The sequence below is a fragment of the Ambystoma mexicanum genome, chromosome 2p, assembly GCF_040938575.1.
Source record: "Ambystoma mexicanum isolate Mex_15411 chromosome 2p, UKY_AmexF1_1, whole genome shotgun sequence".
Taxonomy (NCBI): domain Eukaryota; kingdom Metazoa; phylum Chordata; class Amphibia; order Caudata; family Ambystomatidae; genus Ambystoma; species Ambystoma mexicanum.
This window is the reverse complement of record NC_090923.1, coordinates 1221902926-1221928569: the sequence shown is the minus strand read 5'-3', so window position 1 is coordinate 1221928569 and position 25644 is coordinate 1221902926. Positions and strand designations below refer to the sequence as shown.

The 25644-nt window shown below is 45.4% G+C and overlaps 1 protein-coding gene and 1 long non-coding RNA gene across 5 annotated transcripts in view; one reads left to right on the top strand and one right to left on the bottom strand.

Annotated features, from left to right (window-relative positions):
• Positions 1–25644, top strand: part of TFE3 (transcription factor binding to IGHM enhancer 3) — a 237049-nt gene that overhangs the window by 57802 nt on the left and 153603 nt on the right. The window lies entirely within an intron of this gene.
• LOC138567363 (uncharacterized) overlaps positions 17477–25644 on the bottom strand; it is a 211424-nt gene continuing 203256 nt past the window's right edge. The window contains exon 2 of the long non-coding RNA XR_011302179.1: positions 17477–17837. This is a non-coding gene — a long non-coding RNA (uncharacterized lncRNA). The remainder of the gene's footprint in view (positions 17838–25644) is intronic.

Genomic DNA, 25644 nt, shown 5'->3' with positions numbered 1-25644 from the left:
GTTATGCACTTTTTAGAAAACACTTATGTGGAATGCGCTTCAGGCAAAATAATAAATCCGTCACACCAGCAACTTCACTTTTTAAGTAATATTTATTTTTTGCATTAGTAGCATGCAATATCCTTTTTTTCCAAACATTAATTCACTACTTAATTATTAAAATAATTTCAAACATAACTCATTCATTCTTTTCTTACTTTCTTTCATATTCTTTCTTTATTTAGCATCTCTCCTGATGAACCACGAGCATAAGACGTGGGGAAACACGTGTTGAGAGGCAAAAAAACTACCAGTTTGTGAATTAATGTTTGGAAAAAAGGATATTGCATGCTACTAATGCAAAAAATAAATATTACTTAAAAAGTGAACTTGCTCGTGTGACGGATTTATTATTTTGCCTGAAGCGCATTTCTCTAAAAAGAAAATTTGAATAAATATTGCAGCAGCCGCAATACTCACTTAAGGGTGCAGCATCCAGGCAAACAACAGTTTATTATTTGCACTTAGAAATCGCCTAAAGAGGAAGTAAAAGCCGAAAAGGACTGCAAAAAGTTAAACAAAAATTAGTTATGCACTTCTCTACGTAATGTCATCTAGTTTGGAGAAGTATTGGTTATGGTCTTGTAAAACGTGGGTTACATAATTTTAAGGTTTAAGTTATGATCAAGTAAGTTATTTGTTACCATCTTCTTAGTTGATGCTTATGGTTTTGTATGTTCTGGGTTATGGTTTGCAAACTATGGACTATGGCACTGGTCAATGCTGGCTAAGGCATTCTATGTTTTTGGTGAGAATCCTCTGAGTTGTAGGTTATGATTATGTATTGTTAGTCAGAATCCCTCAGATCTGTGTTCAGGTACTTGCATTCCCTTCGTAAATCTAGACACACAGGCTGTCCTTAACCTTTCCGTGGTGCATCGAGTGGTAGCTCTGGTCATGCGATTGAGGCTAGCTCTGAAGAGAGGAGTGGGGTAGATCAGAATGGAGGGTAGCACAGTATTGCTTTGAATAAAGACCATGTTCACCTAGAAGTATATATCTTGTAAAAGGTAGGAAAAATGTTAGTGCAAGTTACAGGTAAGTAATTATGGGTTAGAAAGTGTCATGTCATTGTGAAGATCATTCTTAGGATTTTACTCTGTTAGGTAGGGTCAACCACAAGTGCACGGTCAGCCGGGATCTTGGGATAATAAGCTTACAATAGGGTTCCCCGTGCATAGTATTCTATATCGAGTCATGGAAGAGATCGGCCCCACAAATAAGGGGCGTATCGGCCACTTTTACTCCCTAATAATAGGTAAATACTGCCAAAAAATAAAATAGGGAGGAAAAATTCTCCCAACAAAAAATAGGAAATGGACACGTAGTACCTTGTGCCCGTTTTCACCCGCACAGCTCTGTGGATATCTTTGGAACAGTAGTACACGTAGTACACATAGGAAGAAACTACACTTTTTAGTGCCTGCTCAGAAGAAGTAAACATGCATCTTTTAACGTGTATGAATAACTAGGTGCAAAAGAATAATTATTACAAAAACATTTCCGTTTTCCAGCTAAAACATAGTTTTACTCTCTCATAAAATAGTCCCATTAGGAATTGGACATTTTTACACCTTAAAAATACTCTTACTCAGAACTTAAAAAGCAGTAAATTACTCCCACTTCGAATTCTTGCCGTGAGCACTGGATAGATGAACTGGATACTGACTGGCTGTGTGGTATACTAATCCCAAAGCTGTATACCCCCAATCCTACATATAGTACCAATGTTCTAGGTAGTCCTTGCTTTGGTACCACTCAGGCTCCCTGGTGAAGGTGAGCCAAGTGGTAAGAACTTTGCAGTTAAGCATCTTCAGCAGTTGCTGACAGCTGGAAATCAGCACTCCATTCCAATGAAGGTAAGAGGTTAACAGCCATGATTCCTATGCTGTGATGGTCCAGTGGCAGATTCAGTAAAGCTGAAGAGGATTTTCAAGCAAGAAGGATAGCTATGGAGCGACAGAATCTAGTTGTATGCATAAGAAATGCTGAAAATTGGGTACGGTGTTAATCCACCATTGTTACAAACACAATTGTGTGGTGTTTTTATGGTGCTGTTTCAGTGGCATAGGTTGCACATGATGTCCAGTGATGGTAGTTCAGGCAGCAGACATGCTCATCGGGTTACTTCTGCATTGTAGTTGTTTTAGTAAATGAACGTCTTGTATTCTCTTAGTTTATGAGGCTCTTGTTTCCTCTTGTAAGATGCGCTCAGGGACGGGCAACAAGCCTTCATGGGGGCAAGGGTTCTCAAGGTCTTGGAACTCAGTTGGTCATGTGGGGTCAAAGAGGAAGAGTACTAAGCCTGGGTCTCTGTTAATGAGAGATCTGGGGCAGAGGTTTGCCATCAGGAACGGTGGCAGCTGGTGACCTTTTTTTGACTGTAAGGGCGTAAACCTTTCCCATGATTATGTTGGAGTGTTCAAGCATAGTAAGGCAGCCCCAACTAACCAAGGTGGAGGGCAAGTGGCTTGTGAGGTTCTAACCCCGAGAAATGTTTTCAATAATTGGTTAAAATAGTGCATATGGCAGCTTTTGTTTCTGTAAAAAAAAAAAAAAAGCCATACAGTGGCACCAATATATGCTAGTATTCCCACATATGAATATACTACTGTTGGCTTTGCCCATAATGCTAGTAAACTTGCCATTCCACTGGATGAATATGTTCATACTGGCTGCACCAATGTAGACCAGTATTCTGCATAAGAACATTATGATGGCTTTTCCTATAATGCCAGTAAAACATGCGATGACACTGTAAGAAACCATCCATGCTGGCTGCTTCAATGTAGTTCTTCCTCCAAATGTGAACACTCAAATTGACTTTGCCCATAATGCCAGTAAAGCATGCCACTGTAAGAAAAGTGAAGCTGTCCGCCTCAATGTGTAGTCCTCCTGCCCACCGCCTACCCAATGTAAGCATACTCATCAAGTTGATTTTACCCATAATGCCAGCGAAACATACTGTGGAACTGTACCAAAAACATCCATGCTGTCTAGCCCATGCATGCTGAGGAACTAGAATCTGTTAAGAGTAACCATGTTCCATTGCTTTTTCCGGCTCAGTGACTTCTCCTTAATGAGTGGTGGATCTGCACCCTGTCGTCCTTTATTAGCGAGCCGGCCCTGATTAGTAAGTTACCTTGGCATGTTGTAGGTTTGCAGAGGGAATCCTTATGCTCAGTCTTCAGTTTGACATCCTCCTCTGTGCTGCAGGACTCTTCACCAGATGTTCACTGGTAAGGGAGAAGATCCTCCTCTTTTGAGAAGTATTGGCTCTATGGAGCGTGCCCAGGCCACAATCGCAGAGTTGCACCCATTCAGGTACTCTGATGCCCACCCCATTAGTGTGGCACTCAACATTTGCAGGGTTCCTTCAGGGCTTTCTCACTGGTTTGGACACATTCCCAGAACCGCTCATTTCTGGTCTTGGCACTGCGACCCTCTCTCTACAAGGCAAGCAGTAGATTTGACCTTGTATGGTCATGTCTGTATCATGTTAACAGTGGAACCATGCCTGGCTGTTGAATGTACACCGGGGCTTCGAGTATGGATATCTGTGGAATATAGCAAACTGTACCCTAGTAGAATAATACGAAGGGCGCCACATCAGGTTGCTCTAGGATGCACTCCCTCTCAGCTAGGGTATATTAGTATTGCCCTTCTTTGTCTTGTTTTTATGTCTGTTTCCCAGTGTGTTTGTGTAAGCGCCACAATGCCTGCGGGCTGTAGGTGCTATAAACTAACTAGTGTAGCCCAAATTACCATTTGCGTGAATAGACTCCAGAGGGAAAAATAGGATAAATATTCAACCCCAGTATGCTTGGCGGGGCGGAAGGGCGTTGTTTAAGAAACAAAAAGGCTATTTGCATCTATGATGAGGTCTTGGCAGGGGAAAAGCCGGGAAAACTATATAGGACAGTCACAAATATAAAATTGCCTTGCACAGCAGTGGCCGTTTAGGAATTCCGGTCTCCCTGTTGTGTCTTTTAACATATTGTTTGTGGTTGGTTGTGACTCTGTTAATTAAGTAATAACACTGATGCTGCAGGTATCACTGGCCAGTAATGGACCAGGACCCAAGTTACAGGCGCAAATTATTAATGTATGCCCTGGCACTGTTACTGACAGTGAAGCCCCTAGCAGAATGAGTTATTGCTATTAGCACATGGGGTTAATCCCAGAGGTGCTGGAAGTGTGTGAAAAGTTAACAAAGAAAGACCCGCAACAAGTGTACGGATCACCTTGACATGGCTACCATTGAAGTGGAAGCCATGCCAAGTTAAGGCTGAGTTGGCAAGGACAGAAAATGGAGCTGCTCGGGCAAAGTAAGAAGGGATGCCCCGTGCCGGGACGTGGGTAAGGAAGCCTGGGCGGCGGAAAAGGGGGACTGGCAACATGACAGAAGCAGTAGGGGCAATGCAGGTATGAAAATGCATAGCTCTCAACCATTTGAGTCGCAAAAGCGGGTGAAAACACCCGATTTTGTTTTTGGCGGGTGAGAGGCCCATTGAAATGAATGGGCCTGCAGGAGGCTTGGCGGGTGAGTCCACTCTTTACAAGGCGGGAGACACCCGCCAAAAGCGTGTGAGTTGAGAGCTATGCAAATGGCGGTGGGTGCGAGCAGTGCTCATCTTGTGCTGGACCTTGCATTGGATCAGGAGCTTCAGTTCACTTTCTGAGTGAGCCGGTTAGAATCTGCAGTGGATGCATGAGGCAATTGGCGGTATCGTTGTCAATGGAAATATGTATGGCCTTGCAAGTTATTTGTTGTAGCTGTAATGACCCACTTACTTATTGGTTGTGGTTGGTTGGGGCTCTGTTTGTCATGATTATTAATTATGTTCTTATACTGCTGATGTTCTCTTAAGAAACTGGATGGTTTTAGCCTCTGTGGTCTTGTAGGTTTCTGGTTATTGTGTTCTGCTCTGTTGTTAAAGCTGTTGGTTATGGGATTGTAACCCTCCAGTTCTGACTGTGTAAAGTAGTTACACAGATAGATCTCTCAGAAGTTACACTGGCCCCTGACCTCGGGCCAGCCTAGGCTTTCAGTTTGTAATCCCAGCAGGGCCGACAGTGTTTCTTCCTTCCTAGATCAAAGTACCATTAAACTTGTAAATGATCAGATGTGGTCTTGTAAAGCAAGAGAAGTGAATGGGGATCCTCATGAGAAGCCTCGGACCCGTCTTAGTCAAGACATAGAGACGATTATAGTAAACGCAGGGGAAGTGGACAATTGTTATACGCGAACTCCTACTCATCATTGTCAAAACAAAGAAAGCCTCAGCGAGGAAAAGAGTACTGCTCTAAGAGAGGAGATTAAGAAAGGCCCTCGGAAGAATAGAGACATTGGTGAAGATTCTGAGAAACTCCATTGTGAAGAGAAGCCAAAGCACAAGGAAGTATTAAGCAAACTATATACATTGATCAAAGAAGTCTCGAGAGACTATTTGAAAATCAGCTATTGAACCAAAGTCTGTGAAAAGCAGAGCCCGGGAGAAGGGAGTCATTTTCCTGTCCTTGGTTGTTCTGATAGGGGTAGGGTGAGTTAGGCTTAGTTTGGATGGTGGACAGATTCTTTTGAAGACATTCACTGACGACTGACGAGCCCCGTAGCTTATTAGGTAGGGAACACCCCATAGAACAGGTGACAGCTAGGTGTTATCATTTCTTTCATAAGGAACAGTTTAAAAATGTCTTTCCTCCTTGGTTGTGAGAGAAAGGCACTTTAACATTTCACTGAACTCTGTTTTGGCAAAAACAATAATGCAGACAAGAGTTTACGTCCTTCTAACCTGGCAAAGTGGGTAAAAGACTGGAACCTAAGGATCCTGCCAGTCTCTGTTGATGTGCGTTGGCAGAACTCTCTGGGACCCAGCACTTAAATTGCGCTTTAGATTTCAAGAGCGTATTATTAACTTTTGCCAAAGTGCTTTTAATTTTTTTGGGGGGAAAACAACACACATATAGATGGTAATTTTAGGTTAGGTACATGGAAGGGGGGATGAGGTGCAGGTGGTCACTCCCTCTTTTTGCAGTAAACTGGAAAATAAATCAGGAGCAAAACTACCATTTGGCAAAAGAAATGCGAGGAATGTTCATAGACCCTCTGGGTGCACTGGTGTAGAGCTTTGTGGGCGTTTGAAACTTCTTATGGGCCAGGCTGCTATGGCGGCAGCATTCTTGTTTTTGCCAAAACAGAGTTCAGTAAAATGTTAAAGTGCCTTTTTCTCACAGCCAAGGAGGAAAGGTTTTTTTTACAAACACAATGGTATATGTGTACAAGCAGACAAGGGCCACGGCCGCTAGATAGAGATACGCAGGCCTTCAAAGTTAATCTGCGCCCGAGGAGAACGTGTCTGCACCCTGCTTCCTCCCCGTGTCCTCGATCAACTCCTTCCAAGGCCCTAGATAAGTGACTAGAGAGGGCTACTATTGCGCCACAGCTCAGCTGGCCTCTGTGCTCTCGTTCCCGCCCCGTATAGGCTACCAAAGCAAAGTCCAGCCTCATTTTCATTTCACAATGGCTGCTTTCAGTTCCCTGTTGCTCTATAATTGTGCGTCAGTGAGTGGCTTAATGATATAGTAGCTCGGTGGGCCGAGATTCGAGCCCCCTGTGCAAGACTCCTTAAAACAGGTAGAAATGTGAACATTCTTAGCTGTTCCTCCACTCCTATCCGTGCGATTCTCAAGTTCCTCTGACAATGAATTATTGCCATCTCTTCCTCGTCACAGTCTTCTTCGGAGAGGTATGCCCGCAGTTCCCCTGCTTACCATGAATCTAGGCTCCTTATTGATGTATTCTTGGTATTTTTTTCTTATTGCAACTTCTTCCAATTCCCCTCCCATAATGTCTCCAATGGTATGATCCAGCACCGACTCCCCATTAAACCATCGTGTAGGTCCACTTCTCGTGGGTGGTAGGCGCTGCCTGTGTTCCTGACCTCTCATGGGGTGCTTTCTTCCTCATTTCCTTTGTAAGGGGACTTTGCCGTAATGGTTTTAAACTTTTCTTTACCTTGCTGTAAGTTACTGTGTGCTTGGCTTAGTGTTTTTGGGGGGGTTTATTTAAGCCTTTCAAAATTAGAACAAGCAGAGTAAATAAATACATTCAATACTTATAAAACCATTACATGGATAAAATGTCAACTTACAATTATGATAGGACCCCTTTTTTGTCCTTAGTCAATGAGCTTTAAATATTTTAGAAAACGAAGTGCAGCCAAAGTTAAGGAGATATTCGTCCCCGAAAATACAAGCAACAACAACAAATCTGTTTCCACAAAAGCAAGGTTCAAAATGTCTTTTCCGAAGTGTAGAATCCGTGGTCCTAAAAGGGCAGGATGCTTCAATGTCTCAATTAATTGGGAATCACAAAAGAGTCAGAATGGGGGTGGGGTATACAGTGCTAATAACGAAAAATAAATAACAAAAAGTTTCAGGGACACCTGAATAACGAAAAAAATGTCGACTTTTTTTAGTAAAAGTATATGTGGGCGGTGGGATAAGGGATAAAAAAGGGGTGGGAGGGATTAGTAAAGCAGGGGAAACGGAGGCTTGGGGTGGGGTTATTTAAGGGTCACTAAAAATGTATGTCGTTATTTAACACATGGAACCGGGGTGGGTGTTCCATTTTATTTCTGATATGTACTATTTCTTTTGTAAGTATTCGGTTAAATCTTGTGCTCGGAAACTGCAGCTTCCACTCAGCATTAGGCAACTTTCTAAGGCACCTCTTTTTGGGCCCTTGATCCATGTCATAGTGGAGTTTATATCTGGATATTTTGCTCTTTGCAAGACTGCACCAGTAAGTCCTTTATTACAGTCGGCGGATGACTGATACAGGAACCCAGTTGGGGAGCTGCAACACACTCCCCCAGATGATTTGGACCTTCACTAAGCCCAAGTCATTGAAATTAAATGAGAGAATGGCTTCAGTGCCACCAAGTATTTTAGGCATGGCCTTTTGCCATGATGGTGTGTAACAATAGGTAATATGGACAATCTCCCATATTTGTTGTTCAATCTTTTCATCTTGGGCGTCAACTCATGGCCTTTAGATTGTAGCATGCCCAACAATGCTGTCTTGTTCTCAGGCCTCCGGGTAAGTGTTGCACTGGGCCTTTTTACGCATTAAAATCTTGTAAATACAACACCTTTTATATGTCCTTGCGTATCATTTACGCACCAGTTAAAAGCAGAGGGCAATGCAAAGGGCAGGTGACCGAAACCAGAGCGCTTATTTTGATTCTTATCTGCATAGAAGAAATTGTGGGCCATATATGAGTGGTCTGAAGACACATGTTTCTCTGAGCAAGTCAGAAACAGCACATTGAAATAAGGAATGGTTTCTTTCTGTTCAACTTCTGCTGTGATTTGGGACTGTAGATGCTCATGGAGAGGAGCCTTACATTCATGTATATATTTATTTTCCTAGCATTTTAGGATCTTCGCAGTAATAAGATGGAAAATGTAGTTATACATGTGTAGTATCTTTTTAACAAACAAATCATGCCTTTTCAGTAAATGCTTGCTTGATTGCACAAAGGTATTTTTCAGAGTCCCTGTGTTGTGTGCATTTGTCATACATATTCATCTATGTGGTGTGTTCATACACATTCATGTGTAGAACGTTTTACACAGATTGAATTAATTGTTTGAAGCCAGGCATATTTGCTTCACAACTGTCTGGGTTATGCGTTCTATTTATTTTCAAGTTTAGTCCGGTTTTTGTTGCCTGTCCCATACATCTTACACTCGTGTGGAGGCAAATCATGTTTACTCTTACAATTTAATTTCCACTCCCTATTTTGTGTGATGAGCTAAGCTTGAAACAGCTTCTGCTGATGTTGTACCTATCCTTTGCTTGCAAAGGATCAATGGAGTGCCCTTCCCTGCTGCAATAGATGTAAGGTTTCAGCTGCAGGCGGCCATCTCCTATACTTGTAAGGTCTTGCAGTGCCGCCATTGAATGCATGGGTGGTTTCCACTACGGGCGGCAGAAGTCCCCCCCCCCCCGACCCTGAAAAGGAGAAGGGTGCTGAGCGAATCGAGACAGTCCGATGCTGGCGCATGTCAAAAAAGTGCTTTTTATAGCACAATTTTAAGAAGGAATTCGAAAAAGCAGGAGAATCTGCAGGCAGGCAGCGCTGAACGCATCACATCTCGGCACCTGTCACACAAACTGTTGCGCTACCTTTGCAGCTTTCTCACTTTCTCTTGACACTCTTGTATGCACGGGTCTGAAAAGCCAATGCACCTTGATCTCCAGCCTCCTTGGCACTGCACGCAGATCCTCTTGCATGCATGTCAAAAAGGATCTGAAGACTGTAAGCATTTCTACTCGGCAAAGTGAGCTTCCGGCCCCCGTTGCTAAAGAACTAAGGAGGCAATTGAGCCCTCTGACCCCAGGTACTCAGCGCCTATGATTGGATGGTGCCCGCAAGACCATCCGTGCCAATGGCGCTCCACCTGTGGGGCTTATTTGCTCATAGAACCTCACGCCTCGCCCCCAGCTCTTCTGTCCTGCCTAGGAATACGATTGGGGGGTTAGCAGTAAGAATCCAAGATGGCGCCCATGGCACCGGGAGCATGACTTCAGTGCCAAATGAGTCTTATTTGAAGGAGGGTGTGATGAGCGTGGCAGTTGATGGCTGAGGCTGATTGGTTCCGCACCGTTTCCTTCGCCACTGATGGTAAGAAATCACTTATCCAGGTTGACATTTTATGTGGAGTCCCGGGGCTGCTTTTTTTGTAAGGAGGCTGAGGCTGTGGCATGTTTTCTGTAGAGAGGACCAGATGCATTGCTAAGGGGGGGCCGAGGGAACTATAACCCCAGGTCTTTTGGTTGTAGCCCTGGGTAGAAGTTCAGGGGCTACAACCAAGAGGCTAGCTAGCCTCGAGTCACGACAGCCACGACACTAGCACCCCTGGAGAGGACACTGCGTACTGTTGTCAGGCCACGACTGTAGCAAGGGCACCACACTGCTTGGTATCATTCTGCCATCGTTTGACAGTGAAAGGAGAGCAGAAGTGAAACCGGAAGTTCAAGTTGAACATTGGCCAACATTTGATTTCCAGTCCTTGTGCTGCATATATGGGGTACTTCTCTTTCTGGTCTGAGTGGCTAGTTTAGTCATGTCTTTGTGTCTTTACTGGGATTCTTATGCAGTATTCATGGTATATTTCTTCAGCCTTGTGCGGAAATGTTCATCCTGTTTGTTGCGGCTCTGTTTACTCATATGAAGCAAAGGAAAATCGTCTTCTCTTTAAAGTTACTGATGATTTAATCCAATAGGCTTGTAACAGAATTGCACACAGGTCTGGGAGAGTTGTTTAAAACTATAAGGTATCAGAAAATGCTGGGCTGTAGGCTGTGCTCGTCTTGGCAAGGGTAGCCATGCTCGTTGGTCGTTAGCCCCATCATCTTTGCAGACCTATGCCCGAGCTTAGCCTTGTGGAAGCCTATGTGCTTCTTCTGGGGAAAGACTCCCTTTTTGGATATGTTGCAAATGATTCTCACTGGTCTTGTAGGTAGGCTTGTCTACTCCTTCTGCTCCTGTGGGGTACAGGGGGTCTCTTGTAAACCCTCTTCAGCTTTCCCAGGGTTAGGTTGCCTCTTGTTCTGCTGCTTCCCTCATGCTGAATTACTGGCTGGATCGTTGACGTCATCCTCCAGAATGGCACAGGTCTTGCCAATCCACGGCAGCTGTGCGGTTGGGTACCACCACTCTGGGTTCCCATTCCGCTGTATGCTCACTCCAGTTTTGCCCCACCTGGAACCGGGTCCAGTCAGGCTAGCCAACATGCCTGGGAAGCTTGTTGGCTTCTGCATCACGAGCTGTCGCAGGCTTTGAGCTGAAATTGGATCCACAATTTCTTCAAACACCGAATTCCTGTGTTTTTAATTTTGATTAACTGAGCCACCAATTCGCAACTGTTATTGTGTATATGCACTGGGAAGAGGATATCTGCCCGACTGAGTACTGCAGACACCAACCTTTCATTGGTGTATGTGTGTGTCCTGCTGCATTCATAGTAGTGCCTTGCAAAGGGATGCACACAGAAAGCATTGGAGCGCTATCTTCTATGGCAGGGGAAGATGAGCGTGGGCCCTTATAGAATAAGAGCTGCTGCAGCTGCTGATACACTTTTCCTTTATTTATTTTTTTCTTACTTCCAAGGACAGGGTCACAGTACCTGGCCAGTATGTATAGGAGCGCCTCGGTATCTGACGGCAATATTTGGCAGAGGAGAGATTGTGTGTGCATTTGATGGCAATCCCTGGTAATAGCAAAAAAGGAGCTGGACCTTTCAGAGCAAAAGTGTTAGTGGAATGAATACCTGGCCTTCTGTGGCAGTAGTTGTATGATAGCAGTACAAGTGATTGTATTACGAAGGCACATGATGGCAATGGCTGACAAATGGGCAAATATCTATTAATCCATTGTTGCAGTTCATACTAGTTCATGTTTTCAAAGACTTTATATATTTTGTTAAGTTAGGAATAACACGTGGGACGCTAGTCGGGAACAGGACGATCCATAATATGGCATCCATAATATGAGTCGCTTTTAAGATGTTTGAGATGATTTTGTTAATTTCCACAAGTATAGCTCACCCAGAGGCTATTCGGAAAACGGATGCCAGGTTATGTGGGAAAACTGGTGAGATTAAATTCGGCAAAATGTGGCATTTCGGACCAGATATATGAACTACTATAAGAGATGAAGAATAGCAGTGGTCCCATTTGGAGGTAACGTGAGAACATTGTGTGCCCTGACAAAGACGGGTCAGGTCGAAACCCGCGTCGTCAGGGGCAGTCAGAGATTTGTGCTCCGGACTTGTCTGGTGCTATTTCTGTGTTACTCATGATTTATTTGATGGAATAAAAATATTTTCCTAACTTAATCTATTTGGACAAGCTCAATCTCTCTGGTCTATTCCCTTTTAACTTTGAATCTTTTGTCAGGATTTAGCCTGACTTGACCCGACACTGCAGCTATCCATCTCGAAGGGAAAAATTTCTTTAGCGAAATATTGGTTAGCTTAGCGCACCCCTTTACCTAATCTAACCCCACAATTGTTACTTGATATATTTCATAATGCCTGTTTAATTGTATGATTTAATTCACCTATTGTAATTATCAATTGATTATATTTCAAAAATGTGAATACATTATTTAACTCCAAAAATCATATGCAATGTTTTTAAAAGGCAAATCTATGGGCTCTGTCAGTGCTGGTTTTACCTTTTTGGGATCCCTTCTGGGGTAGGGGCGCCTCCCTCTTGGAGAGCCCAGTTTGTGGGGTTCTGCTCTTTTTTCCTCTTTAGTCTTGGTCTGGTTAACTCTGGAAAGGTCACTCGGTTGCCCAGTGTCCACGTGCAGGTTTTCCCGCCTCTGGAATGGCTGTGATCCATGTAACGAGCAATAGGTTGGTGCCCTTTTTGAGGCTCGTATATTTGTCTTGCTTCTCTAACCATCAATCGACATTTCCGGTGACGTGCTTTGATGGCTGCCTGCAGCCCCCACTAAGAATCGTTTGCCTTGGACTTATTCGGTATGGGCTTGACCTCGCCTAGCAGTATAGGTATTCATTTGGGATTTTCAAGACATGCAAATAATCTCCACTGCAGTTATTTGCATGTCCGTTTCTTGTGCGTTCGTTGTGTGTGTGTTTGTTGGAGTTCGCTATTAATCCACTGGGCGTGCCGTGGCTGACTAGTGCTCACTCTAGGTTGGAGAAAGTGCTCACAAAGGTGAAACGTGCGCCTTACTCTCCACATGCTTGCTCCCTTTTGCACATCCGCACACGGTTCCAATGCAGCCCTGACTGTCCACGAGTGTGACAGTGGGGTGGGGGGCGGCTCCGGCAGAGGCGGCTCTGGAAGGTGTCTTCGGGGGGGAAGCCAGTGAGGCTGGGAGGCAGGAGACACCGACGGGGGCTGTGAGTGTGGCATGGGTGGGGTGTGGGGCGGTTTCTCTGCTCTGGGGGGCTCCTGACGCTCTGGCTTGCCTTTCCATAACCTAGACTTGGACTCTGCGTTCTTGGAGAGGCGTGTGGCTGTAGGCCTGAACCTATTCATGGCTGGACGGCGGATGTTGCCTGCATTACAGTGTTGGCTGGTGCCATACCTGGGGGAGGGGGCTGCGGGGATTGGCCTGAGTCGCATTTGGATGGAGTTGTGGATGTTGGCATGTGCCACACTTGGACGGAATCCTTAAGATTAGCCTGTGTCACATCTAGATATAATTGTAAGGGTTAACATGTTTTGCACTTAAACAGAATCCTTAAGTTTGGCCTGCACCACATCTGGATGGAGATGTGGTTGCTGGCAGTGCCACACTTGGACAGAGTTCTTGAGTTTGCCCTGCGTCTCATCTGGATGGAGTGTGGTTGTTGGCGTGTGCCACGCGTGGGTGGAGTTCTTGAGTTTGGTCTGCACCACACCTAGATAGAAATGTGATTCAATGATTGACATACGATTCACCTGCCGAACCTGTACCAAGAGTACAGTCAAGAATCAATAACCAACTCACTAACCATCTTATCCCTCTGCATACACCTCTCAAACTCTAAACAAACACAACCACAACTCTATAGCACAACAAACCGCACGAACTTCACTACAATGCAACAACAAAACACACATAGAATTGCACAACAGTATACGACGGCTACCGAATGGAAAGCACCCCAAGCCCAGCCAACGGACTCACTGGGCTGAGCCCGACAACAGCACATCACTGCTCTCTTGCACTTTTCCAGCCTATTCCCACTAACTCACCCCACTCCTTCCCTTTTTCAGAGCCGCCAGAGCGCCAGGGGACTACTCCGTTGGTGATAGTGCGCGGTATAAATATCCTTTAACATTAATAGCTCTGACTATTTCCTCCTATGCCCAGCAAGCGCTGCTCCCATCACTGATGGTAACTGGGCCTTGTATATGATGGCAGCTGGATGCGATCTTTCCCCGCTCTTGACAAATGTATAACCAGCGCTGGTCATTAGGACAGATCTTCCTGCATCCGAAATCCAGCAAAAAATGTCTCGCCAGATCTGGGAAATCTTATGTCACCCTTTAATGTAGTCCATCTGTTGTTCTTGCTGACACTGGGTTTCGAACCCTGGTTGTCTGGGCCTAGATCCTCTAGATTACTGGAACCTCTGCCAGCAGTTGTGAACAAGCCTGTTAGGATTGTACTCTGCAAAAAAAAAACAATTGTAGTACAACTTTGTACGTTTAAAAGATGTGCACCTTTTATCATGATCTTGCAACATTAGAGGAAATGCTCCGTCTTACTTTGTTCCAATGTTAATAATGTATTAATTCATCTCCTGAAATTGAAATGTTTACTTGGGGGGCGGGGGGTGGTGGGGCTGAGAAAAATCTCATCAGTCCCCCTGCTCCTCCCGACTTACAACAGCGTTCACCCTCTACCGCTGGTGGTCTCCCACAGTTAATAATGTCCCTGTCAAACCTGTGTATAACCCCTTCTAAAGAATTCCGATCAGAAGCGTTGTTAATCGGATCAAAGTCTCCTAGATCAATTACATGAACTTTTTAAATGCATTGAGCGACAAGAACGAGCGAATGCCCCAGAATGGTAGATTCCCCTGTAGCGCCTATACTATCTCATCCGGCGTACATGACCCTCGGCGGGGTTCTCAGACTTTTCATTGGCTTAACTCCTTTACCTTTAGTAACAAGCGTCACTGTGTCGCCAACATCGCTGTTGATATTTTTTGCTCTACCAGGCAACTATTCAGTTCTTTGAAAAGGTTAAGTAGTGAAAATCCGACAAGTGTTGTCTACTCGTTATTTTGGAAGCCTGCAGTGATTGGAAGCCCTGTTCCGCAGAGAATGGACAGAGATGAAGGCATGATTTTGAGTGTGCTACTAGGCGTGAAAACCTTATGTACCCACTCTTTTTTTTTAAATACCACCACATTATGAGTTGGGTTTGCTTGGGATATTTGCTGCATGGGGTGCATAGAAAGTACTGAATGGGGCAAATTAACTATACTTGGCCCATGCAATTCCACATCCTAGTTTGGTGTTATTTTAAAATCCAGTGGTATTTACAATGCCTCATTTTTACCATTAACACCATACTCGTAAAATCCTTCTTCAGGACCTCTCCTGAAGAAGGGTTTTGAACCTTTTTGTCAAGTTCTCAGAGACAAACAGCTCACGCTACTCCTGGTGACTGGTAGTCCGATCACCAAACCGATGAATAGGTGCAGCACCATGTGGGCATTCAGCATCGCCTGCAAGCATATCCAAAGAAAGTAATAGGTTGTGCCGAACACCTACAGCGCACATCGCTTTCGAGGCACTATTTGACACAATAATCAAACCAACCGGTATACTCCCACCATGCAAGATTTAACTGTTTTAAGTGCTAACTCAATCCGGGTGAAGTGCTCTCATTGCTTCTCTACACAGGAGATTTGCTCTTACCAAAGTTTTGTAACAGTAAGCAGGTTTCAGGGTTGGATTTAGACCATAGACTTTCTCACACACCATAGTGTTTATTAGTGTATGTCTTTTGTTTGAAGTCATAAAGCACAGGTACTGTGTTCTGTTGCTAACTAGACCCCCGTCCCCCCATCCACACCCACCCGCTCCCTCCCCGCCTTTCCCTGTCATCACCCACCAGCTGTGTGCTGTGATTATTTGGATCATGCTTATGGAAAACGTGAACTGATGCACCCCAAATTCCATTCATAGCATAATATTGACAAAGTTAATAGGTTATGTTGGTCATATGTGAGGTGGAGCCTTAAATGTCCCAATAATCTTTGTGCCGTGATGAAAATACAGCAGTAACGTTTACACCATTACAAGAGATGAAGTCATTAAAATGTTGACCTAAAACAAGCATACACTTCAAACAACAAATGTTGAGCAAAACAAATACTTGTCAAGGTTAAGACATCTGAGAATGTTTCCATTAAATGGTTGGCAAGGGCAACCCATAGCAACTTATTCACACTCCGAATGTTAAGTGTTTATCACCTCAGTGGCAGCAACATAGAAAAGGAAGAAATACTGACACCAGCAAGCCAAGGGAGAGCTGTATATTCACAAACGTACACACAGGCTTGCATTCCTCCAGCGCATTCCTGAGCCCCTCACATATCCAACACTACTCAATATTCAAATCCTAGCTCAAAGTATAACTGTAAGCTTGGTGGCAAATGGGCCAGTAGGTAAAGTCAATAAACTCGGGCAAGTATTGAGCGAAGACGACGGTGTCTAGATTAGAACATGGAACTGAGGCGGGAGGCAGAAAGTAGGTTAAAGCGCGGCCACCGGGGAGGCGTCGTCACTTTGTGCTGAGTCACGCTGCCTCTGCGGCTCCAGCTCTGCAGGGAAGGAAGAGGCGGGCGCTCGCGCAGGACCCGCCTCGGGCAGGAAAGGGAATGAAAACAAGGCCGCTGCATACTCGGTTTCGTGGAAAAACTCGCCCTCGCGAACCCTGCGTGCTGCGTTTTTTGTTTTCCATTTCGTTATCCTCGTCTTTTTTCCTCCCGACTGTGCAAATCCGAAGGATGTGAGTCACCCGCTCGCAATGTACGCCCCCCGCTACCCCGCAGTCTCTTGTACTGGTGCAAGCATTCATATGCCTCACTGTCTTATCATGATTATAAGTGTAAGGCTTCCTTTGTTTCCAGTCTGTGCCCGTTTGGCTTCCATTCTGCCCGGTTTCCTTACGGTCCCATGTTTTGTACCATCGCTCACCCTACTCTGCCCCCACCCCACTCCACCCATGGGCCCCCTTGCGAAATCCCATCCACATGGCCTTGTTTACGAGTAACACGTTGTCCCTGCGCTGCGCCTGTAGCAGGGCAGAGCTTAGCAGGCAGATATTTTAATGTGGGAAGGAAAATACCCCCAACTTCCAGGAGTGACAGCCAGGGAGCGTTACAACACCTGCCCCCCACACAAATACAATTGCGCAGCACCCCCGCCCTCCCTCCCGCAATAGCACTAAGAGCCTGAAGGCCCAGAGTCACAGCAGGATATTTTTAACTTTCAACTACACCTGGAGACCCATTAGAAAGCATTACTCCTCCGTGCATTAACAATTTTCTATTTCTGGCCGTACATCCTAAGGGAACTGTGTGCAGTCAATGCTGCTGGTGATACAATGCCGTTGACTTTAAAGTCATATTTGTGAGCTGCATGTAATGCAGTGCTTTTGTGCATTATAAGACAACCTGTCGTCAGGCCGAGTACAATAGTTAATTTCACATCCTTACTGTTCATGGCCTGTAAGAATGTCATTGTATTTTCCCTTGTTCCCTCCCTTGCCTTGAAGCGCTTTGAAACACTTGTGTATAGGCGCTATATAAATAAACAATACCTAATCCCCCACACTAGCGTGAGAAGGGGGTTTAGATTCTATTAAAGACAAGGAAGCGAGTATTATGCATTCACAATCTTTACTCTGAACCACAGCAGCAAAGAAGTATAACTTTGTAAAACAATTTTTTTGTGTAAAATAAACACAAATGTTATCTGGAACAATGTAAAGGGAAACATCCCAGTCCAACATGGTGGGCAGGTCATGCCCTGCAGGTAGCCAATGGGCTGCGAGCCAGTCCCATATATGTCCTTTCCTCTAGCACCACCTCCTCTTTCTGTCGCTGATCCTCCTCCCACAGCCACCGAACATTCTCTCCACGCAGATCGAAGAACAAACTCCCATGGAAACGGCGGAAGCTGAAACCTGCAACCTGGCGTTGAACATCACGCTCCTTCCAGAGACGAACTCCTCAACCGAAAGCTGAAACAACAATCAACAACCAGTAAGGGTGGGTTGGTTTTATAATACTCGCCTCCTTGTCTTTTATAGAATCTAAACCCCCTTCTCACGCTAGTGTGGGGGATTAGGTATTCTATGGCAAGACAGGAGGCTCATATTATGCAAATTCAAAGCCCTTGCATTACATTCACAGCCACATGAGCAATACGTTTATGATAAAACGTCTTAAAAGTTGACTCCCTTGACCAGTCAGCTGCTTTTAAAATCTGTTCTAAACTACCCCCTAGAAAGGCTGCTTTAGAGGCCATAGCGCCTCGGACTGAGTGGGGACCAAAAGAGGACGTGTCAACCCCCGCCTCCCGCATAAACCACTTGATCCATCTGGCCAAAGTAGAAGGGGAGACTGGCTTATGGGGTTTCCTGTAGGAAATCAGCAGCTGAGAGGTATTCAGAGGCCTAAAACCTTCAGTTTTAAACTCAAAACATTTCAAACAGTTGACCACACATAATTTACAATCTTAAGGAAAAGCTGGATAAGATATTGAAGAAGTCAAGCATTTAGTCCTTCGTGAGATAAAGAAAGTAACCCCTTGAGGGGTGAACATTTTATTATCCACATCCAGAGCACTGATATCAGACACCCTCTTAATAGACACCAGGCATAGCAACATAGCAAGTTTGGAAAATAACTGTTGTAAGGACAGAACTTCATTAGGAGGCCAGGATCGGAAGAGCTGAAGTACCATATTAACATCCCAGAGAACCGAATACTTTGGTTTTGGTGGAACCTTAATACGAATAGATGAGGGCTCTACGCACCAAAAAGTGCCTACCCACCGGCTCTCCTTTAACCAAAAGATGACCCGCTGAAATAGCCGACCTAAAACCATTAATGGTCCTGTAAGCTTTCCCTTCCTTAAACAACTCCACTAGAAAATTAACCACCTCTACAGGAGGGGCAGAAACGGGATTGAGGTGCCTAGCCACACACCAGCTAACCCAGCGGTTCCATGCTGAGGAATACCCAGACTTAGTAGAGGGCGTCCAGGAGTCCCTGATGACCGACATACCGTCTTGCGAAAGTCCTCTGAAGCACCAGGAAGAGCTGAAATCTTCCAAGCCATAAGGGTAAGGTGTCCCTGCAGGACCAAATCGCGAGGGAGACCCCCCGGATCCACCAGCAACTGGGGATCGAGAGGGAGAAGACGGGGAACATCTACCGCCAATTCCAGAAGGGCTGGGAGCCAAACCTGAGAAGGCCAAAAGGGGGTGACCAGAACCAGAGATACCGCTTGTCAGCGAACCTGAACCAGAACCCGAGCTATCATGGCAAAAGGAGGGAAAGCATACCCCAACTGACCCGACCAATCCTGAAGGAAAGCGTCGGTAGCCAGAGCCCACGGATCTGGTCTCCAACTGTAAAACCTGGGAACCTGACAATTTAGTCTCGAGGCAAACAGCTCTATTGCAAGGGGACCCCAGAGGGATGCTATGCGGGCAAAGAGAACCCTGTTCACTCCTGGACTGCAGGTGCCTGGAGTTCCAATCTGCATCCTTGTTGCTGACTCCCGGGAGATATTCTACTTTCAACAGAATATCTCGATCGAGGCAAAAATGCCAAAACTCTCTTGCCAAATCCGCCAGGGCTTTGGACCTGGTGCCCCCCAGATGATTGATGTACCTCACCGCAGATATGTTGTCCATGCGGAGGAGAACACAACAATTTCCCTGATCATTGAGGAGACTTCGAACAGCAAAGGACCCCGCTAACAACTCTAGACAATTGATATGTAGATGTTTCTCTGAATCCAACCACTTCCCCGCTGTGGAAACCCTACCCAATCTGGCTCCCCAACCCACTCTGCTTGCTGCCGACTCCAGAATGACGTCTGGAGATGGGCCAAATATTGCTTTGCCATTCCAGGCCTCCATGTGCCTGAGCCACCACAGGAGTTCTAACCTGGCCTAGGGAGACAATTCCACCATCTGAGAATAAGAGAGACACTTGAGCAGATGCTTGGCCTTCAGATGCTGTAGCGCTCTGTGATGTAGGGGAGCAAGGAAGATAGCCTGAATGGATGCCGACAGCATTCCTACAACCCTGGCCAACTGTCTGAGAGAGATCCTCCCTCTCCTGAGGATCAGACAAATCTCCTTCTTTATTTTGGAAAGTCTGTTGTCCGGGAGAAGAAGGATGCAAAGCTTTGAATCTATATTGAATCCCAGAAACTGGATACATTAAGTAGGCTTCAATATGGATTTTTTTACATTTATCACAAAACCTAGATCCTGTAACGGGGTCACAGTGAATTTCAGATGAGAGCACAGAGTTTGATAATTCTGGGCTAGCAGAAGCATGTCGTCCAGATAAATTATGATCCGAATCCCTCTGGATCTGAGGAGAGCCATCACAGGTCTCATGAGCTTGGTGAAACACCATAGGGCCGACGACCGGCCAAACGGAAGGGATGCAAACTGCCACACACGACCCTTCCACTGAAACTGAAGAAACTCCTGATGCGGGGGAAACACGGAAACTATCAGGTAAGCGTCCTTGAGGTCCAATTTGACCATCCAGTCCGTCGGGAGAAGGGTGTCCCTGAGCAAATGAATCCCTTCCATCTTGAAGTGGTGATATACCACAAAAGAGTTGAGGGCTTTTAGATTGATTACCGGGCGAAACCCCTGGTCCGGCTTCGGGACTAGGAAGATGGTACTCAGAAACTGAGAGGCCCTGTAAGAGGCCGGGACTACCGCACCCTTGAAGATGAGATCCCTGACTTCCACATCTATGAGGGATTGTTTGACCCTGTTGAACACCAAAGGAGGGGGATAAGACAACTGGCAAGGAGGAGTGTAAAACTCTATCCGATAACCTTGAACAGTTTGTAACACCCAAGGATCCGAAGTGAGGGCCTCCCACTGCGGAAGAAATCTGGTTAGTCTGCCCCCTAGACTTTTGTGGGAAAAAAACTTTTAACACCTGAGAAAGTACCTGATGCCCCTCTTGATCTTCTGGCGCCTCTGCCGGCACGTGGTCTCCAACTCGAGCTTTGTTGAGGGTAAAACTGGTTGTGTGCTCCTCGAGCAGAGGAGGGATGGTATGAGCCACGTGGCAGAAACTGGCCGGGACGGGAGGAGCCCTGGGAAAACCGGTAGGAGGAACGGGCCCTACCTCGTCCAGCCTTGTTAAAAACCTTTGGGGCAAATACCTTTTTTATATTAGTTTGCGCTTTGTCTAGCGCCGTAAATGTATGGACATATGCTGATAGATCCTTGAGGAAAGTATCCCCAAACAAATTACCTTGGGCCGAAGGGCCCCCTTCCCTTTCTGACATGTCCGCCAGCTTTGAATTCAACCTCATTAATAAAGACTTTTTCCTTTCCCTAGATATGGAGGCATTAGCGTTGCCGAGCAGGCAACCGTGCGTTGAATCCACCCCCTTAATGCGTTAACATCCGCCGGGGTATTAGAGGACGGCGCCTCTTCTTCCATTTAAAAATCTGCGTGATTTCAAAACGCACGGTTTGCCTGCTCGGTAACGCTAATACCTCCATATGATGGCTCTCGTCAGATCCAGAGGGATTCGGATCATAATTTATCTGGACGACATGCTTCTGCTAACCCAGAATTATCAAACTCTGTGCTCTCATTTGAAATTCACCATTTCAAAAATCTGCGTGACTGGACCTAGGATGTCCAACAGTCTGTCTTGACAACAATGCCACGCTTTGTCAACCCCTTTCTTGGGGTCTTTCCCCTTTTGGGAAAGAAAAGCCACCATAGACTGGTCTATTTCTGGCATTAAAGACACCTTGTCTGCGAGCATAGGCCTGGGACATTCTGACCTTAACTTATAACGCTCCTCTCTGTGCATAGGGCGTCTGATCCAGAACTTGAGGAAAGAGGAAACCTCTTCAGAGGGTTGCCACTCAGCAGACCTGGGGTGTTGTATCAGGGCAGGATCAAAGAATGGAACCCCACTTACATCAAGAATGGGACCATCCTGAGGGGGAACTGGGGTCACCTTCCTTTCTCCGCCTTTTAGGGGGGGAAATCGGAATCATCTGAACTCTCTGAGAATGTGACAGCATAAGGGGGTTCCACCGCAGCGAAAGGCTGGCCACGGGGTGGAAGAGATAAGTTGATGGGGCTCTTCCCACCCGCGCTTTAGGTTTCTCCTAGGGGAAGACATAGGAGATATGGCAGTGGGACTGAGTTGTCCCTGGATATGTTTCGTTTTGGACGTGCACTTTTTAGGGACCTGGACTGAAACAGATGGGCCAGCATCTTGGGAGGGATGAAAGTCAGCGATGCGAGTGATTAGTCTATCAAACGCTGACGCCAAGGTGTTATTTAAACCTGTTAAGGCTGTGTCTAAAGAGGACTAAATAGCTTGCGCCACTGAAAGGCTGGGAATGACTGGATTGATCCCCCATATTGTCTCCCAACTTATCACTTTTTTTGGCAGTGCGTACTTGAGTGCTGGCATCTGCAGAGGAGGGAAGCACCCCCTATCCATGACAGAACTTAAACAATAATCCACTTGCTAAAATATATATATTTCATATATTAATAAACAGCAGGTTTAGTTGCTGTACCAACTCAGAGCCGAGCAGGCTGACACCCCTGAACCCAACAGGGTGCAAAAACCCTCAGGGAAGGGCCACTTAGGCAGTACATAGGCAATGCCTGTAGTCTAGCAGAAAAAATCACGCGAGCAGCGTGAGAGGCAAGAAAATATCACAACGTTTTAATAAACATAAAATACAGATGTAATTACATTTTTTACACTGAAATTAACAAAGCGGATAGCAAGCTTTAACCGCTAATGTTGCACAGAGAAAGCCGCACACCTACTGCGTGTGCCAGAGGCTCTGTATCAACACGCGTGCAGCCAGTCAGAAGGTAAACTTCCTGACACTGGCCAATGCGCGCGCAACAACGAAGGAGAACGCGAGTCCGAGAGAACGCTCAAAGCGTTCGCAACAATTAATCACAGAACTTCAAAAAACACTTCAAAGAAACACTTCAAACGAAAGCGCGGCGCCCACAGACGGCACGCTGAACAATCACAGAAGCGAAGCGGGCCTAAATAAACCAACGCCACGCTTGCGTGAGGAAATAAATTAGGCAAAATGAAAGCAACACATGAGGGAAACACGCTCTCAAGCGAACGCTGCTATCGTTATAGTAAAAATATCACTAATGATACTATGTAACAATGTACACCATAAAATACAAGCTAAGTAAACTGGAGGTGTGACTTGGCTGTGGGACAGCAGCAAAGAAAAAGGAGGTGGTGCTAGAGGAATGGACATATGTGGGACTGGCTCGAAGCCCATTGGCTACCTCCAGGTCATGACCTGCCCACCATGTTGGACTGGGATGTTTCCGTTTACATTGTTCCAGATAACGTTTGTGTTTATTTTACAAAAAATGTTTGTTTTACAAAGTTATACTTCTTTGCTGCTGTGGTTCAGAGTAAAGATTGTGAATGCATAATATGAGCCTCCTGTCTTGCCATAGAATCATATCATATCATATAACCACAGCCCAAGTTCTTTTTTGAGTGATAGGTGCAAACTGTGGGGCGGGACCCCCTGGGGGGACAGGCCTCACGTCCACAGGAAGACGGACCTCATGTCCACAGGGTCATGGGGTCGTGCACCCACAGTCTGAATGTAGACTCCAAAAAAATAAAATAATAATCTGGTCTTCAGCATATGTAATGGTACGGTTTACCTGCATGCGGCTATCATTACACACATTTACTTTCTGTCTAGATTCTAGACAGAAAGATATTTAGTTTAATAGCCGTAAGCAGCTAAATGGTATCATTGCACACGATATTCATTGCACGCTGAAGACTGGTTTTAGCATATAGTATATTGGGAAAAGCCACAACCGAACAAACGTATTGTAGCTCTACAGTATCAAACCCTCCTGAGGCTAATAGAGAGAGAATGATATACTAGTGATTGGAAGGGCCGTAGTGGTATGTCATGTATAAAACATAAGAGAAAGTAATGTAAACCTCAAAAAGTATCAAATGCTTCTGATGCCAATAGAGAGAGAGTAGATGGACACTTGTAATGAGAGAGACTGAAATGGAAAGGAGATAGTCACGAACCTCATTACATAAACAATCTTCACAACTTTGGTATATTGCTAATCTAAAAAAGCATAGGGCTGACACAGTGAACAAAGAGGGTAGTCAAACGATTGCCCTAAACTGTGTCTCAAGCTGAGATTTACTCAAATCTTATACAAAAAAGGCATTTTCTTTTGGCTAGTAAAGACTATTCTACTAAGATTTCTTTTGCAAATAATACATATAAAGTTATGATTCTTTGTGAGCTTCACTCACCAATGTCTTCTGTACCTTCTGAACCCTGTCAAAAACAGTTTCAATTCCTGTTTGTAGGCTACGATGGAAACTCTCTTAGAACCTATTCATTTTCACACCCCCATATACAGATGTGAATGCTATTTTTTTCAACCACCATTATTAGTGCTTAAAGCCTGCTTTCTGATTTCAAACAGGTGTCTTCCACTGGCTTTGATCAAATCCCTCACATATGTCACCATTGTCACCATTCACGCTCTGCGAGTGGATACTTGCTCTGCAAGTTCTTAAACATGATTTTCCCACTATTTAAAACCATATGAGAGAAACAGTTAATCTGGCCCTTATTTCTGGCACTGTCCCACATTATTTGAAAAATATGATTGTTCTAGCTGCGCTTTAAAAGCCTTCATAATAGCCAGAGGATTGGAATGGATACCCAGCATGTAAGCGCTACACAAGCTGTAAAGTACAAACAGATATTGTTAGGAAAGATTTCATAACTGTATGTAATTTTCCCTCCATGTGGCAACCCCCAAACTTTTTGCTGTTGTTTTACACCCTGATCTAGACTTTGCCAGAGAAGCGGAGCCTTCCGCTGCACTCCTCTGGGTTTTCGCTCAATTCTTATGGGGAAACAGACATGCCCTTAAGACAGTCAGTACGGGGAGACTTTGTTTCCCTTAGTCCTTTTCTCATGTTGCAGCTTTTGTGCAACATAACACAAGAGTGCACCGTAACTTACTGCGCTCTTGGGTCGCTAGTCATTCCAAAGGCCCTAGAACCTCTCGCTGGACTTATTATGAACTGTGCAAGTGTGTCACGGACAGGACTGGTGGCAGCTATCGTTTCTTTTGTGTTTTGAACTCTTTTTTGCCATGTTATCCGCGCTTACCACGTTTGGCAATGCCACAAGGTTCTTTGTCCTGTCCGCTGACCGTCTTGCCCCTTCACCTTCCCCCAGGTCGCACTGACCCAGGGCCGGCCTTATTTGGTCATGCACTTTCCCGCGAAACACAATGCTTTTGCGGGCTTCTGCATGCCTTGTGTGTGCCTTCAGGATGTGGGCTGGGATGTCTGGTCCCAATGCACATCCTGGGTGCCAGAGAGTCTGGAGTGTCCTGAATGACTGGGACCACCGTGGTCCGTGATAGGTCCACGTATTGTGTGAGTGTTTGTGAGCAGATCTCCGATTGGGTCCTCTCCGTTTTGGCGCGAAGGGAACTTTGGATAAGAGGAGGCTGAAAACACCACTACCATGTCGATCTCCTGAGTTTACACCGAACAAGGGATAAGGGATAAGGAGCCAAGTATCCTGCAACAAGAAGCTGAGTCAAGGAACCGCTGGTGACCCGCTGAAGGTTTGGCACCCTGAGCCGCTGTCGTCCTGCGAGACCCCTCTGCATCTGATCGTCCTAGAAGGTCTGCGAAGGCACTTCGACCCATTGGAATAGTGGGATCAACTATTCCCGGCACCA